Raw genomic sequence first — 15,048 nt, forward strand, 5'->3', positions numbered from 1 at the left:
CCAATGACGGATGAATAAAGTACACTGACACACAGATATTCTGCTTTGCCAGTTTGGCTGAGCATCTGGGCCACTTAGATGCAGCTGTGGCCTTGATCAGTCAATGATACTTGCATTTATTCAGTAAAGATTAATTGACAAATGTTGTAAGTAAACACCACTGGAGGGTAATTGACATTGCTGACTTCCCGAGTAGAAAGCAATTAAGCACCCACCTATATCAAAGGTTAGTCTAAGGACCACATGGGTAAACAAGCTAGTTAGGCAAACTACCTTCCTTTCTACCCACTTTAAGCTATTTACTCAAAGTAAGGATTTGGTTGCCTTCAGCCATAACCTTATCCTGAGACTTTTGCAAAAACCTTCAGGCCTTTCAAGAAGGTTTGTGACTTATAATTTTCCCCACCATCCTGAATGAATCCTCATAGACAGAAGGAATAAGTTCTAATGCTTCATAGCGAGTAGGTTGACTACAGTAAACAACAATACATTGGATCTTTGAAAATAGGTAGAAAAGAGGACTTTTTTGTGGGGGGGTTATATATACAAATTTACTTTTTAAGCGTTGTTATAATTTACTGGATTAATTTGGATTTTTTATTTTAGATTCAGGAAGTCCATGCGCAGGTTTATTTCCTGGTTATATTTTGTGATGCTGAGCTTTGGGTCACAAATGATTCTGTCACCCAGGGAGTGAGTGTGGTAACCAACAGGTTTTTAACCCTTTCTCCCTTTCCTTCCTCCCACCTCCAGTAGTCCCCAGTGTCTGTTTTCATTTTTATGTTCCTGAGTACCCAGTGTTTAGCTCCTACTTATAAGTGAGAACATGGGATATTTGGTTTTCTGTTTCTGCATTAGTTTGCTTAGGATAATGACTTCCAACTGCATCCATGATGCTGAAAAGGGCATGATTTCATCCTTTTTATGGCTGAGTAGAATTCCATGGTGTATATTCACCTCTGGGAAACATGGTTGCTTTCTGCTTCCCTGTCTGAATATTTTCTTTATCCAGTCCACTGTTGATGGACACCTGGGTTGATTCCATGTCTTTGTTATCGTGAATAGTGTTGCAATTAACAGGAGAGTATATGTATCCTTTTGATAGAACAATTTGTTTTCTTTTGAATATATAGTCAGAAATGAGATTGCTGGATGGAATGGTAGTTCTGTTTTCAGTTCTTGAGAAATCTATAAACTGCTTTCCACAGTGACTGAACTAATTTACATTCCCACCAACAGTGTGTAAATGTTGCATTTTCTCTGCAGCCTCACTAGCATCTGGTTTTTTTTTTTTTTACTTTTTATTTATTATTTATTTTTGTTTTGAGACAGAGCCTCACTCCATCGCCCAGACTGCAGTGCAGTGACATGATCTCAACTCACTGCAACCTCTGCCTCCTGTGCTCAAGCTATTCTCCTACCACAGCCTCCCAAGTATCTGGAATTACAGGTGCCCACCACCATGTCCAGCTAATTTTTGTGTTTTTAGTAGAGACAAGGTTTCACCATGTTGGCCAGACTAATCTTGAACCCCTGACCTGAGATGATCCGCCCACCCTGGCCTCCCGAAATGCTGGAATTACAGGTGTGAGCCACCGTGCCTGGCCTGACATTTTAATAATAGCCATTCTGACTGGGGTGAGATTGTATCTCATTGTGGTTTTGATTTGCATTTATCTGATGATTAGTGATGTGGAGCATTTTTTCATAGGTTTGTTTGCCACTTGTATACCTAGAAGAGAGAACTTGAAATGTACTTATTGTATAGAAATGATAAACACTTGGGTGTTGGATACCCTGAACACCATGACTTGACCATTACACATTCTATACATGTAAAAAAATCTCACATGAACCCTATAAATATGTAGAAATGCAATGTAGCAAAACCATTTCTAAAAGAATGTAAATGAAACATCTGTTTCCTAAGCAAGTAAGGTGCTTAGATTATTTTAAAATTATACATTAGTCATATGACCTTGAACAAAAACTTAACTTCTGTTGGATTAATTTTCCCCATCTGTAAAACTAGGACTTGAATTAGTGATTTCCAAAAGTCTCATAAGATGGAAAATGCTGGAATTACATCAACTGCATACAATTCAGCTAACTTTTATTAACTGCTTCACATATATACAATGCCCTGTTCACTGAAACATAAAAATATTAACGTCACACACATACGTGAAATCTTACTGCATCTGTGAATCTGTCTAGCTTGGCCAGGGCAAGACATCAGAGGGTGTGGCCATTGCACCACACTAATGCGAATGCTGAGGGTGCCATTCTTGCCTCAGCTGCTCCTTTCACACTCATGTGTCTGCAGTTGGTTCCTGTTGGTCAGTTCGTGGTCTTGCTGACTTTAAGCATGAAGCTGTGGAACTTCGTGGTGAGTGTTACAGCTCTCCAAGATGGCACGAACCCAAAGAGTGGGTGGTAACAAGGTTTATTGTGAAGAGCGAAAGGACAAACCTTCCACAGCATGGAAGGGGACCCAGGTTGCCACTGCTGGCTGGGGTGGCCAGCTTTTATTCCCTTACTGTCCCCTCCCATGTCCCAGTTCTGTCCTATCAGAGTGCCCTTTTTTCAATCCTCCCTGTGATTGGCTACTTTTAGAATCTTGTTGATTGGTGCATTTTACAGAGCACTGATTGGTGTGTTTTACAGAGCACTAATTGATGCATTTTAACGAGCACTGGTTGATGCGTTTTACAATCCTCTTGTAAGAATGGAAACTTCCCCAAGTCCCCACTCGACCCAGGAAGTCCAACTGGCTTCACCTTTCAATCCCCCCCTCTAAACAGCACACCCCAACTGTGGATTGGGAACTGGGCGATGACCACTCTGGCCACTTCCTGCTGTACAGGGATGAAGAAGGGGTCCTGCAGTTGTAGTGTCCTCCAGAGGGGAACTCTCTAGGCTGGCCAAAGGGCCCTTGGGTTGGTCCAGGGGTCCTCAGTGGAAGTTGTGAGTCGAGCTCATTTGGGGTTCCATTTGTAAGACCATCTGTAGCTTGATGGCCTTGATCCCACAAATTTGACAAGGAGGTTAAAAATACAGGGCCTGAAGGCTAGTAATAGCAAGATGGTTGTCATGGGACCTAGGAAGGGAAGAAGCCATGTCACCCAACTCCAGAGGTTGGTATAAGAGTTTGAAAGGCATTATCTGATTTCAGAAGCCTTTTCCTGTAAACACTGGGTGGCATCTCATACTATCCCTAACTGCTTAGTGTAAAAACAACACTCTTCCCCTAGGAAGGTGCAGTGTCCTCCTTTCTCAGCAGTGAGGAGGTCTAGGCCTCAGTGGTTTTGGAGAGTCACTGCTGCCAAAGAGTCTACTTGGGATTGTAGAGTAAGGATAGATTCTGTTATTTCTTGCAAACTGTCTGAAAAATCATTTGAGAGTGTGTGATAGCAGGATAATGAAGTCGATAAACTAGCTGTTCCGGTTCCTGTAGCAGTGGCCATTCGTAACCCTGTAAGTAGGGGTATTAGTTGTATGACCCTGTGCCAATGGACTTGAGCTTTGAGGGGCACTGATAGGGTCTGATTTCCCGGGGCAATGTCAATGTTGGGACTTAGGAAGACTAAGGTGCAGGTGCCTGTCCAGTTGGTGGGGAGGCAGATATAGGTTGAAGTTCCACATAAGAAGAATATGCCTTGGCTGGGTAGACAGAACTGGTCATGTATGTTAAAAGGGTGTGTCAGTTTGTTGTTTTCATTTTCCCATACTCCTAGAGTACTTGCCAAGGTAGTGCGGTGAGCGGCTGGAAAGGGGTGTTCACAGCAAACTGAGTGGCTCCCTGTGTTCTGTTTTCCCATTGGAGAAAAAAACCATTTTGTGTCTACTAGGAACCATTCAAGGGAGTGATTGAAAGAGGGGATGAGAAGGCATTCACTAGTGGTGGGGGCACTGCTGCAGGGGGTCCAGGGGTGAATGGTCATGCAGGGAGTACGTTTGGCATTACAAAACCTGGCCTGTTTGTTAAGCAGGGAGAAGGTGATGATTTTGAGTAATGCTAAGAAGCAGACAAACCATCTGAATGGAGCTTATTGGGTGACTCAGAAGTTACTATGATCAGTTGGGGCTTGAAGTTGTAGGGCGTCATTACACTGATGGGATAGTAGGTGCCCCAGGGGCAGGCCTGATACCAGGTTGTATTGGATGTGTAAAGGGGCTTGGAAAGTTAAGATGGTATTCAGGGTTACAGGGCTGTGTGTGGGCTTTTCATTGTTCATGTAATAGGTGAAGTTGGAAATGTAAGAGCGTAAAAGCTGGACTGTGCATCTAGTTAGGGTATTTTTGGTCTTATCAGAGATGGGGACGTCAGCTAGTGATTGCATATTTAGACGTTGTAAAGGGTCTTTTCCTTCATAGTTTCTTGTGTTAGTTTCCTTAAGTGCCTCTTGAGTGTTTCATTTGCCTTCTTGACCTTCCCTGAGGATTGTGGCCTCCAGGAGCAGTGAAGGTGATACTGTATCCCTAGCACCTTGGAAATTGCCTGAGTTACTGTGGCTTTAAAAGTCAGACCAATGTTGCTCCGTAAGCTTTGGGGAAGCCCAAATCTAGGAATTATTTCATGAGTTAGGACTTTAACTACTTCCTGAGCCTGTCTTGCAGGGGAAAGCTTCTATCCAATTTGTAAAGGTATCAACACAGACCAACAAGTATTGAAATCCCCTTGAATTTGGCATATGGGTGAAGTGTCACTGCCAGTCCTCTTCGGGACAGTGCCCTCTTCTTTATTCCCCCAGAAGGGCCCTATGATGGACCGAGGGATTATTCCTTTGGCACACCTCACAGGCTTTGACTACTTGTCAGATGGTCCGGAGGAGATTTGGCCCTGTAAATAGGGATTTGGTCATTGGATAAGTGCTCTCAACACCCATATGAAAAGTTTGGTGGAGGGTAAGTATTTTTCACTAGATGGCTTAGTGTATGAGTACTTTTCTCTCTTCTATTGTCAACCACCCTGAGGGGAGAAAACTATGTCCCCATGAAAGTCCCCATTTTGTTTTGGTCAAGGAATAATGGGGCTGGATCTCTTGGAGACGATTGTTCCATACCAAGGGTTGTTCCATAGGTATTTCTAATGGGAGGTTCTGCCTGACAGCAGTTTTGGCGTCGGTGTCTGCCTGATGGTTTCCTTCTGCCTTTTCTCCTTCACCTTTCTGATGGCTTTGGCAGCGTAAGACTGCTACCTCCTTGGGTTTTTGCATTGTGTGCAATAACTCCATGATTTCCTTGTGGTATTTAATGGGGGTTCCCCCAGAGGTTAGGAACTCCCTTTCTTTCCATATTGCAGCATGAGCATGTAGGATTAGATAAGCATACTTGCTATCTGTATACACATTTATTCTTTTTCCTTTTCCAGTTCTAAGACTCAGGTAAGCGCCACTCATTCTGCTAACTGGGTGCTTGTCCCTGGGGGAAGAGGCTTACTTTCAAGTACTGCTACACCACTAACTATGGCATAATCTGCCCTTTGTATCGCATTCTCCACAAACGAACTTCCACTGGTTTATAGAGTAAGGTCAGGATTAGCTAAGGGGACTTCTAAGAGGTCCTCTCGGGTGGCATGAGTCTGGGCTAGAATTTGTTGGCAGTCATGCTCGATTGGTTCTCCAACCTCTGGGAGAAAAGCAGCAGGGTTGAGGGCCGCACACGTGTGTATTTGAAGCACCAGTCCCTCATAGAGTAACGCCTGGTATCTAAGCAGGCAGTTGTCTGATAGATATAAACTTCCTTTGGCATCTAGTATGCCATTTACATCATGAGTAGTCCAGATGGTGAGATCCTTTCCTTGTATTATTTTGATAGCCTCTGATACTAAGATGGCCACTGCTGCAATTACCTGTAAACAGTGAGGCCAGCGTTTTGCTACTACATCAATTTCCTTACTAAGGTATGCCAGTGGTTGGAGGGTTGTCCCACAAGTCTGAGTAAGGACTCCAAGAGCTATCCCTGCTCTCTCTGTGATGTATAAATAGAAGTTTTGTCCTGTGGGAAGACTTAAGACTGGAGTTTGTACTAGGGCCTGCTTTAAGGTTTGAACGTTGTTTCTGCTTCTGGTTCCCATTCTACTAGATGAATATTTGCTCTCTGAATCTCCTTGATTAGAATATAGAGTGTCCTGGCCCTCTCGCTATATCTGGGGATCCATAGTCGGCAAAAGTCAGTGATCCCAAGGAACCTCCACAACTGTTTTAATGTCTTAGGGCAAAGATAAGCCAGTGTAGGCTGTATTCATTCTTTGCTGAGGACCCTGGTTCCTCTGGCTAAGACTAGGCCTAGATATTTGACTTGTTGTAGGCAGAACTGGGCCTTCGATTTAGACACCTTGTACCCTTGATTAGCTAGAAAGTTCAAGAGATCTAGAGTAATCTGCTGGCATGAGGCTTCCAAACTGGTAGCCAAAAGTAAATCATCCACGTACTGAAGGACCAGAGCACCTGGACTTCTTGGGCCAGTGCCTGACCAAACAGATGAGGGCCATCCCTAAACCCTTGAGGCAGGACCGTCCATGTAAATTGGGACCTGTGGTCTGTGGGATCCTCAAAGGCAAAGAGAAACTGGGAGTCAGAGTGCAGGGAAATGCATAAGAAGGCATCCTTGAGGTCCAGAACAGTGAACAATTCTGCTTCCTCTGGTATTTGAGAGAGCAGGGTATAGGGGTTGGGTACAGTTGGATATAGAGGAATTACTGCCTCACTGATGAGTCTAAAATCTTGCATGAGTCTCCACTGACCATTTGGTTTTTGTACTCCTAGAATTGGAGTATTGCAGGGACTGCTGCATTTTCTTACTAAGCCTTGAACTTTTAATGTCTAAAAATATCCTGTAATCCTTTATGAGCTTCAGGCCTTAAGGGATATTGCCTTTGATAAGGAAAAGTGGTGGGATCTTTTAGCCAGATTTGGGCTGGGCGGCCATTTTTTCTCTTTCAATTTGTCCTTCCAATGCCCAGACTTCAGAGTTGATTCTCTCCTCAAGTAGGGGACAACAGATGGGTAACTTGTTCCCCATATTGATGTAGATAATGGCTCCAGCTTTGGCTAATATGTCCCTCACTAATAATGGTGTGGGACGTTCAGGCATAAGAAGAAAGGCATGTGAAAAGAGCAAAGTCTCCCAATTACAACTGAGGAGGTGGGATAAATTCCTGGTTACAGGCTGTCCCAGGATTCCTTGGATGGTAACCAACCTTGAGGACAGCTGTCTGGGGCAGGAGATTAACACTGAGAAAGCCACGCCAGTGTCCAGGAGGAAGTCAATTTCCTGGCCCTCAATGGTTAAACTTACCTGGAGCTCAGTGAGGGTGATGACATGAGCTGACACTTGCCCCTGCACCCTCAGTCCGGTTGTTGGATCATCTGGTTGGGGGCTTCTGGCCCAGAGAATTTTTGTCCTCTGGGGCAGTGTACCTTCTAGTGATTGTCTGGTTGGCATGGTGGACATGGGTGAGGGGGAGGCTTGTTTCTCATTGGACAATGTTTTTTAAAGCGTCCTTGCAAACCACACTGATAACAAGCCCTACTAGGTGATTGGCCTGCTCTGTTTTCTCTCCTCTCTGAACCACCAAGGTTTGTTCATATGAGGGCCATGACTAGGGCTGTGGCCTTTCCCTTATCTCACTTTTCCTTTTTGGCCTGTTCCTCTTGGTCCCTATTATAGAACACCGAGGTTGCCAGGTTTAATAATGCCTCCGAATTTTGTTCAGGGCCCAGGGCTAGCTTTTGGAGCTTTCTCCTGTTATCTGCGGCTGATTGGGTAATAAACTTATCTTTGAGGATCAATTGACCCTCGAGAGAGCTGGTTGACAGGGGAGTATATTTTCTTAAGGCCTCCCATAGTTACTTGAGGAAGGTAGAAGGATTTTCTCCCTTTTCCTGAGTTATGGTGGACGTCATTGAATAATTCATGGACTTTTTCCTAATTCCCCTTAGTCCTTCTAGAACACAGGTCAACAGATGTTTGCAACTCCAGTCCCCATGATCTGAGTCGAGGTCCCAGTGGGGACCCATACTGGGGACGGCTTGCTGACCGGTAGGGAATTTGTCTCTTTCTTCAGCTGTCCTTCTATTATTTACTTAACTAAGATGCCAGGTATCTCCAGACTCTCGGGCTGCAGCTAAAGTCGCATTCTGTTCATTAAAGACCAGGGTTTGATCTAACAATAGCATGACATCTCTCCAAGTGAGGCCGAAGGTTTGCCCTAGACCCTGTAGGACATCTATGTACCTATCAGGATCATCTGAAAACTTCCCCAGGTCTACCTTGATCTGCTTTATTTATTTATTTATTTATTTATTTATTTTGAGACGGAGTCTTGCTCTGTCGCCCGGTCTGGAGTGCAGTGGCCGGATCTCAGCTCACTGCAAGCTCCGCCTCCCGGGTTCACGCCATTCTCCTGCCTCAGCCTCCCGAGTAGCTGGGACCACAGACGCCCGCCACCTCGCCCGGCTAGTTTTTTTTGTATTTTTAGTAGAGACAGGGTTTCACCGTGTTAGCCAGGATGGTCTCGATCTCCTGACCTCGTGATCCGCCCGTCTTGGCCTCCCAAAGTGCTGGGATTACAGGCTTGAGCCACCGTGCCCGGCCTGATCTGCTTTAAATCAGAGAGGGAGAAGGGGACATGTACTGGGATTGGGCCAAATTCCCCTCCCCCTACAGCTCGAAGGGAGCATAACTGATAACCTGGGGAGGGTTTGTGGTCCCTTGGAGATTTCTTTGCTTGTTTCCTTCTGGGTGGGGGAGATTAGAGGAGGAGGAGCCTTATCATTAATAGGAAGGGGAGCTGTGGGGAGGCCAGGATATAGGGTAAACTGAGAGGTCCTTCTGTGGAATGTAGATGACAAGCTTTGCATAGTTGTGGATTATCTTTCAATGAAAAGAAAGCTTGGTCATAAGGTATTTCACTCCATTTGCCTTCCCTCTTACAGAAAAGGTCAAGTTGCAGGGTAGTATTGTAATTTATACTTTCCTCAGGTGGCCATTTTTCCCCATCAGAGAGAGAATATTGGGGCCAGACCATAGTGCAGAAAAAAACAAGCTGCTTTTTTTAGGGTTTGTGGGTCACATTGGTCCCAGTGGCTTAGGATGCCATTTCAAGGGTGAGTTTGTTGATGCCTGAGTGTTCCTCATCTGAAAGAAAAAAATGCCCATGGTTTTGGTCTGTTTTGTTCCTTTCTTCTCCCCTCCTCCCACCAAGAACCCACAATGGTCCCTGGCCCCTGTTGTCCACAATAGTTGCACTCACCGAAGCAGCAGCAGAAACACTAGTTTTCCTCCTAGACCACAGAGAGGACTGAGGAAGGTCGGATTGAATGGCCCTTACTGATGCATTCTCAAAAACCTACACCCTTGCCTTTCCTCTTAGACCACAAAGAGGACCAAGAAAGGTTGGATTTAGTGGCCCTTACTGACATATTCTTGAAAACCTGTTAGTTGGAATCCTAAGTGTTTTCTCCTGTTGGTGTTGGGATCTTACCCTTGTCCTATAAATATGATAAGCCTCAAAATGGAGTGGAGAGCCATACCTTGAAGGAGGGACGGGATCTCTAGGGTTGGAAGAGTGATCCTTTCGTCCTCATTTCTCATCATATGAATAGGAAAGATATCCCCCAAATTTTGGAGTCTATAATTTCTGAGGCTCCTCATATCCTAGCTGCGGGAATAGCCTTTGTTATGCCTACTAGTCTAAGGAGGGATCCTAAAATTCCAGATAGTCCCTCCTTTATAGGCTTCGGGCAAAAATTATGTCTTTCTGATTGGTGGGCCCTAGTGCCTAAAGAAGGAAACAGAGTCTCGAAACTTATATTAGAAATCATCCTTATAAGAAAAACTAGAAGAGCACCAGGGACAGGGAGTGGTTTTTAGAAGCAGGACTAGCCTCGGAGAAGAGGGATGGGAGGAATTTGTTTGACAGGCATTAGGACCCAGGAGGCAAGGGTCAGGATAGATAGGATGGATGGATGAGTCTCACTTGGGTGACATAACTTTGAGAGCTCTGCTCATGGCTGCAGGGTCAACCAACTTTCTGTCGGGACCCCGGAGCTGAATGTCTTTCCTCTCTGTCAAGACTTGGCTCAACCCAGAAGTGCAGGAAAACTGAAGTTGGTTCCAGGCAAACCAACGCTTCTGACTCTGAAGAGTCGGGGGTTGTTGGAGAGCCCTCTTCCAGAAAGCCTGACACCTGTGTCTTTAGTCCAGCAGCCATGCTAGTCGCTTTCAACTTGCCGACAGGTGCCCGGTGTTTAGCCCCTGAATTCTAAGGAAAAACAGAACAGAATAGCAAATGAAAGGGGTCTGATGGTACCATGTGGCGAGATCCCAGATGAGCACCCAAGATGTGTCCAGAGATGGTTCCTGCTGGTGGGTTCGTGGTCTCGCCGACTTCAAGAATGAAACCGCAGACCTTTGTGGTGAGTGTTACAGCTCTTAAAGATGGCGTGGACCCAAAGAGTGAGTGGTAGCAAGGTTTATTGTGAAGAGTGAAAGGACGAAGCTTCCACAGAGTGGAAGTGGACCCGAGCAGTGTGCCACTGCTGGCTGGGGTGGCCAGCTTTTATTCCCTTATTGCCCCCTCCCATGTTCCGTTTCTGTTCTGTCAGAGTGCCCTTTTTTCAATCCTCCTCGCAATTGGCTACTTTTAGAATCCTGCTGACTGATGTGTTTTACAGAGCACTGATTTGTGTGTTTTACAAACCTCTTGTAAGACAGGGAAGTTCCCCAAGTCCCCACTCCACCCAGGAAGTCCAGCTGGCCTCACTTCTCACTTGCAATGTCAAGATCCCTGTTTCCCTGTCTGTAAGCAAGAGCGTGGCATCTCCATTCACTCATCTACTAAGCTGGTATTTGTAGATGGCCTGCTGTGCCCCAGGCTTTGTGTTGAGTGTTGGGGATACAATGATAAACAAGACAGGCATGGAATCTGGCCACCAGGAGCAGACAGTGAAAAGTGAAAAAAGTGAAAGGAGATGGTGATTACAGAGGTCTGACTCTTCACTGCCTCCCTCAGGAGTTATTAGCAGGAATGTGGGTGGGAATGGGGAGTGTCTCACTCACCTGGCCAGCTCCAGAGTGGATGTTGCTCTTCCGTCCCCAGACTGACCCTTGTCCTCCTCCTTGTGTCTCACTTTCCTTCACCTTGTTTCCTCTCAGTGTCCTGGTGATGGGCTGATGCTCTGGAGGAAAGAGTCTGAGAAAAGAGAAAACAGCCTACACTACTGTGAGCCAGGATGGCAGGGAGGGTGGCTGTGGGAATGAGTGTAGCCATCAAGAGGCAGTTGGGACAGGGAAAGAGGAGGACAGAGTTGGAGAGGAGGAAGAGACTTGAAGAGACAGGAAGTATAGTGAGAAGGGAAGAGGGTGAGACTGCAGCCACCCATGTCAATGAGGCAGTTTGCAAAGAGAGCGAGAGAGAAGAGAGCCAGGCCCACTGGAATTGGGGGTGGAGGGGCTTCAGGGAGCTCCAAGGGGGATGGGGCTGGAGAGGTGAGGATGAGAAGAATATGCTAATGTTGAGCCATGGGCAATGACCTGAGAAAGGGAAAGCAAAAGTGTTTCACAGAGAGGAACATGAGTAGCCAAGAAGAATGAACAGCAGGGAGAATCATTAACTTTGGTGAGGACCTTAGCATCGAGTCCACTGGAGTTTTCAGCTTGTGCGGTTGTTAGGTAAAGTGGATGTGCTTTGTCTCTGGATGGAATGTGAGAATGAAGTAAATCATAGGTCTAGGATGACTCCAGGTAACTGAGTCAGGATCCCTGCAGCCTGTCCACTCAACAGCTTTCTGTAGTATTAAACAGTCAGTAGAACTTCATCAGTCACCTCAGAAGAGGGGGAAAAAAGAGTTGGGAATTATGATACCCATTTAAGAATTCTGATGTTATCTTCTAGAATTTTTGTAGTTTCAGGTCTTAGATTTAAGTCCTTGATCCATCTTTAGTTAATTTTTGTGTAAGATGAGAGATGAGGATCCAGTTTCATTCTCCTACCTGTGGCTAGCCAATTATCCCAGCACCATTTGTGAAATAGGGTGTCCTTTTCCCACTTTATGTTTTCATTTACTTTGTTGAAGGTCAATTGGATGCAAGTATTTAGTTTTATTTCTGGGTTCTCTATTCCATTCCATTAGTCTATGTGTCTACTTTTATACCAGTACCATGCTGTTTTGGTGACTACGGCCTTATAGTATAGCTCAAAGTCAGGTAATGTGAGGCCTCCAGATTTGTCCTTTTTGCTTAGTCCTGCTTCAGCTATTTGGGCTCTGTTTTGTTTCCATAGGAATTTTAGGATTCATTTTCTAGTTCTGTGAAGAATGATGGTGGTATTTTGATGGGATTTGCATTGAATTTGTAGATTGCTTTAGAGAGTATGGTCATTTTCACAATACCGAGTCTACCCATCCATGAGCATGGGATGTGTTTCCATTTGATTGTATTGTCTGTGATTTGTTTCAGCAGTGTTTTGTAGTTTTCCTTGTTGAGGTCTGCCACCTCCTTGGAAAAACCCTGCTAGACATTGGCTTAGGCGAAAACTTCGTGACCAAGAACCCCAAAGCAAATGCAACAAAAACAATGATAAATAGGTAGGACTTCATTAAGCTAAAAAGTTTCTGCACAGCAAAAGAAACCATCAGCAGAGTAAACAGACAACCCACAGAGTGGGAGAAAATTTTCACCATCTATGCATCTGACAAAGGACTAATATCCAGAATCTGCAAGGAAATCAAACAAAATATCAAGAAAAGAAAAAAATCCCATCAAAAAATGGGCTAAGGACGTGACTAGACAATTCTCAAAAGAAGATATACAAATTGCCAATGAATATATGAAAAAATGCTCAACATCACTAATGATCAGGGAAATGCAAATCAAAACCATAATTCTATACCACCTTACTCATGCAAGAATGGCCATAATCAAAAAGTCAAAAAATAACAGATGTTGGTGGGGGGGTGGTAAAAAGGGAACATACATATATACCACAGAACACTATTCAGCTGTAAGAAGGAACAACGTAATGGCATTCACAGCAACCTGAATGGAATTGGAGACCATTATTCTATGTGAATTAACTCAGGAATGGAAAAATCAAACATCGAATGTTCTTACTCATAAGTGGGAGCTAAGCTGTATGGATGCGAAGGCATAAGAATGACACAATGGACTTTGGGGACTTGGGAGAAAGGGTGGGACGGGGGGTAAAGGATAGAAGACTACAAATTGGGTACAGTGTATACTGTTTGGGTGATAGGTGCACCAAAATCTTACATATCACCACTAAAGAACTTACTCATGTAACCAAATACCCACCATTCCCCAAAAATCTATGGAAATAAAAAGAAAAATTAAAAAAAGAATTCTACATGTTTTTATTCAACTAGAAGAAATTGAGGTTTCTAACAGTAAATGAGAAGCTGAAAAATTAATGTCAAATGCAGATTACCAGACCCCCTATTTTCACAGTATTTCCCAGCTGGAATATATTTGCTCTTTGAAATGTTCTCTGCTTGTTCTCAGTAAGTTTCAACTCTGAAGAACTGGGGGATTTCATCCAAAAATCTGAAAAACAGGACTTTTTAAGAAATAAAAAACATTTCAAAACTATGGCTTGCAAACCTATTTGTAATATCAGATATTATATAACAAAATGCCAACTTCTGTATGAAAGTGATAGTGAATGAACACTCAGTAGTGAAGCAGATGCGTATTTAGACTTATTTGATTCAATAACATTTCAGTAAAGACTTCCTATGGGAAGAATATCTCCTCAAGTTTTACTCTATAAGTTGTCTACACTTCATTACAAACCTTTAAAATCACATCAGTTCTTGTACTATTAAAACAAAATGTGAAAAATAAGTGATTTTATGAGCAGCATTTTAAACTAATCCATTTAAACTAAACGTGACCTGTTTGCAACTAAGGTGGCAAAATAGGATTTTACAGATTTATCTGTGAAAGAGTGAAACAGATTTAAATGAACACGTAACTGCATGACTTTAAAAGTAACTAGAAAGTGCCAGAAACATAACCACACTGAGTAGGGGGAAGAAAAGAGCTTTGTTCAGTCTAATGACAGTAAGCTTAAAAACAAGTTATGTGGGACAGTGAAACTACTCTGTGTGATACACTACAGTGGTGGATGCATGTCAGTATGCATTTGTGCAAGCCCAGAGAACTTAAACCAAGAGTGAACTCTAACATGTACTGCAACTTTGGGTGATAATGATGTGTCAATGTGGGTTCATCCATTGTAACAAATGGACCACTCTGGTGGCTGATGTTGATATGCTGGAGGCTGATGTATGTGTCAGGGTGGAGGTATATAGGAAATCTCGGTACCTTCTTCTCAATTTTGCAATAAACTTAAAACTGCTCTAAACATAAAATTTACTAAAAAAGAATAGCAAATGAAAGATGAAGAGAGAAGGGAAAAGAAAAGAAAAAAGAAAGGAGAAAAGAGAAAAGAAAAGAAAAGGATTAGGATTCTTTGATAAAATATTACTGTGTATTCCAGAGTCAGCTAATGGATAGTTTTCAGATTGAATTTGTTCTACAGTGGGTTTTTTCTTATGGTGCTCAGTGTTTAAATTTATATTTAATTGGTTACCCCATAGAAATTCTGTGTGGTGCTCTAATGGTGGATACATGTCGGTATATATTTGTGCAACCTCTTCTGACTTCCACATGAGCATCTCTGTTTCAGTCCTCAGCCCTGCCCCTTGGCCCATGTTCTCACAGGGCAAGATCAGTGGGAGCACAGTCTCAACCTTCCTCCCCTACAGGGACTCCCAGTTCTCCACAGGCCTAAATAGTTTCCCTGATTCTTCACTGTATTAGTCTGTTCTCATGTTGCTAATAAAGATGTGCCCCAAACTGGGTAATTATAAAGGAAAGAGGTTGAATGGACTCACACTCCCACATAGCTGCGGAGGCCTCACCGTCATGGCAAAAGGCCAAGGAGGAGCAAAGTCACATCTTAAATGGTTGCAGGCAAGAAAGAGCTTGTGCAGGGGAACTCCCATGTATAAAACAATC

The sequence above is a fragment of the Trachypithecus francoisi genome, unplaced genomic scaffold (assembly GCF_009764315.1).
Source record: "Trachypithecus francoisi isolate TF-2019V2 unplaced genomic scaffold, Tfra_2.0 Lachesis_group11, whole genome shotgun sequence".
NCBI classification, from domain to species: domain Eukaryota; kingdom Metazoa; phylum Chordata; class Mammalia; order Primates; family Cercopithecidae; genus Trachypithecus; species Trachypithecus francoisi.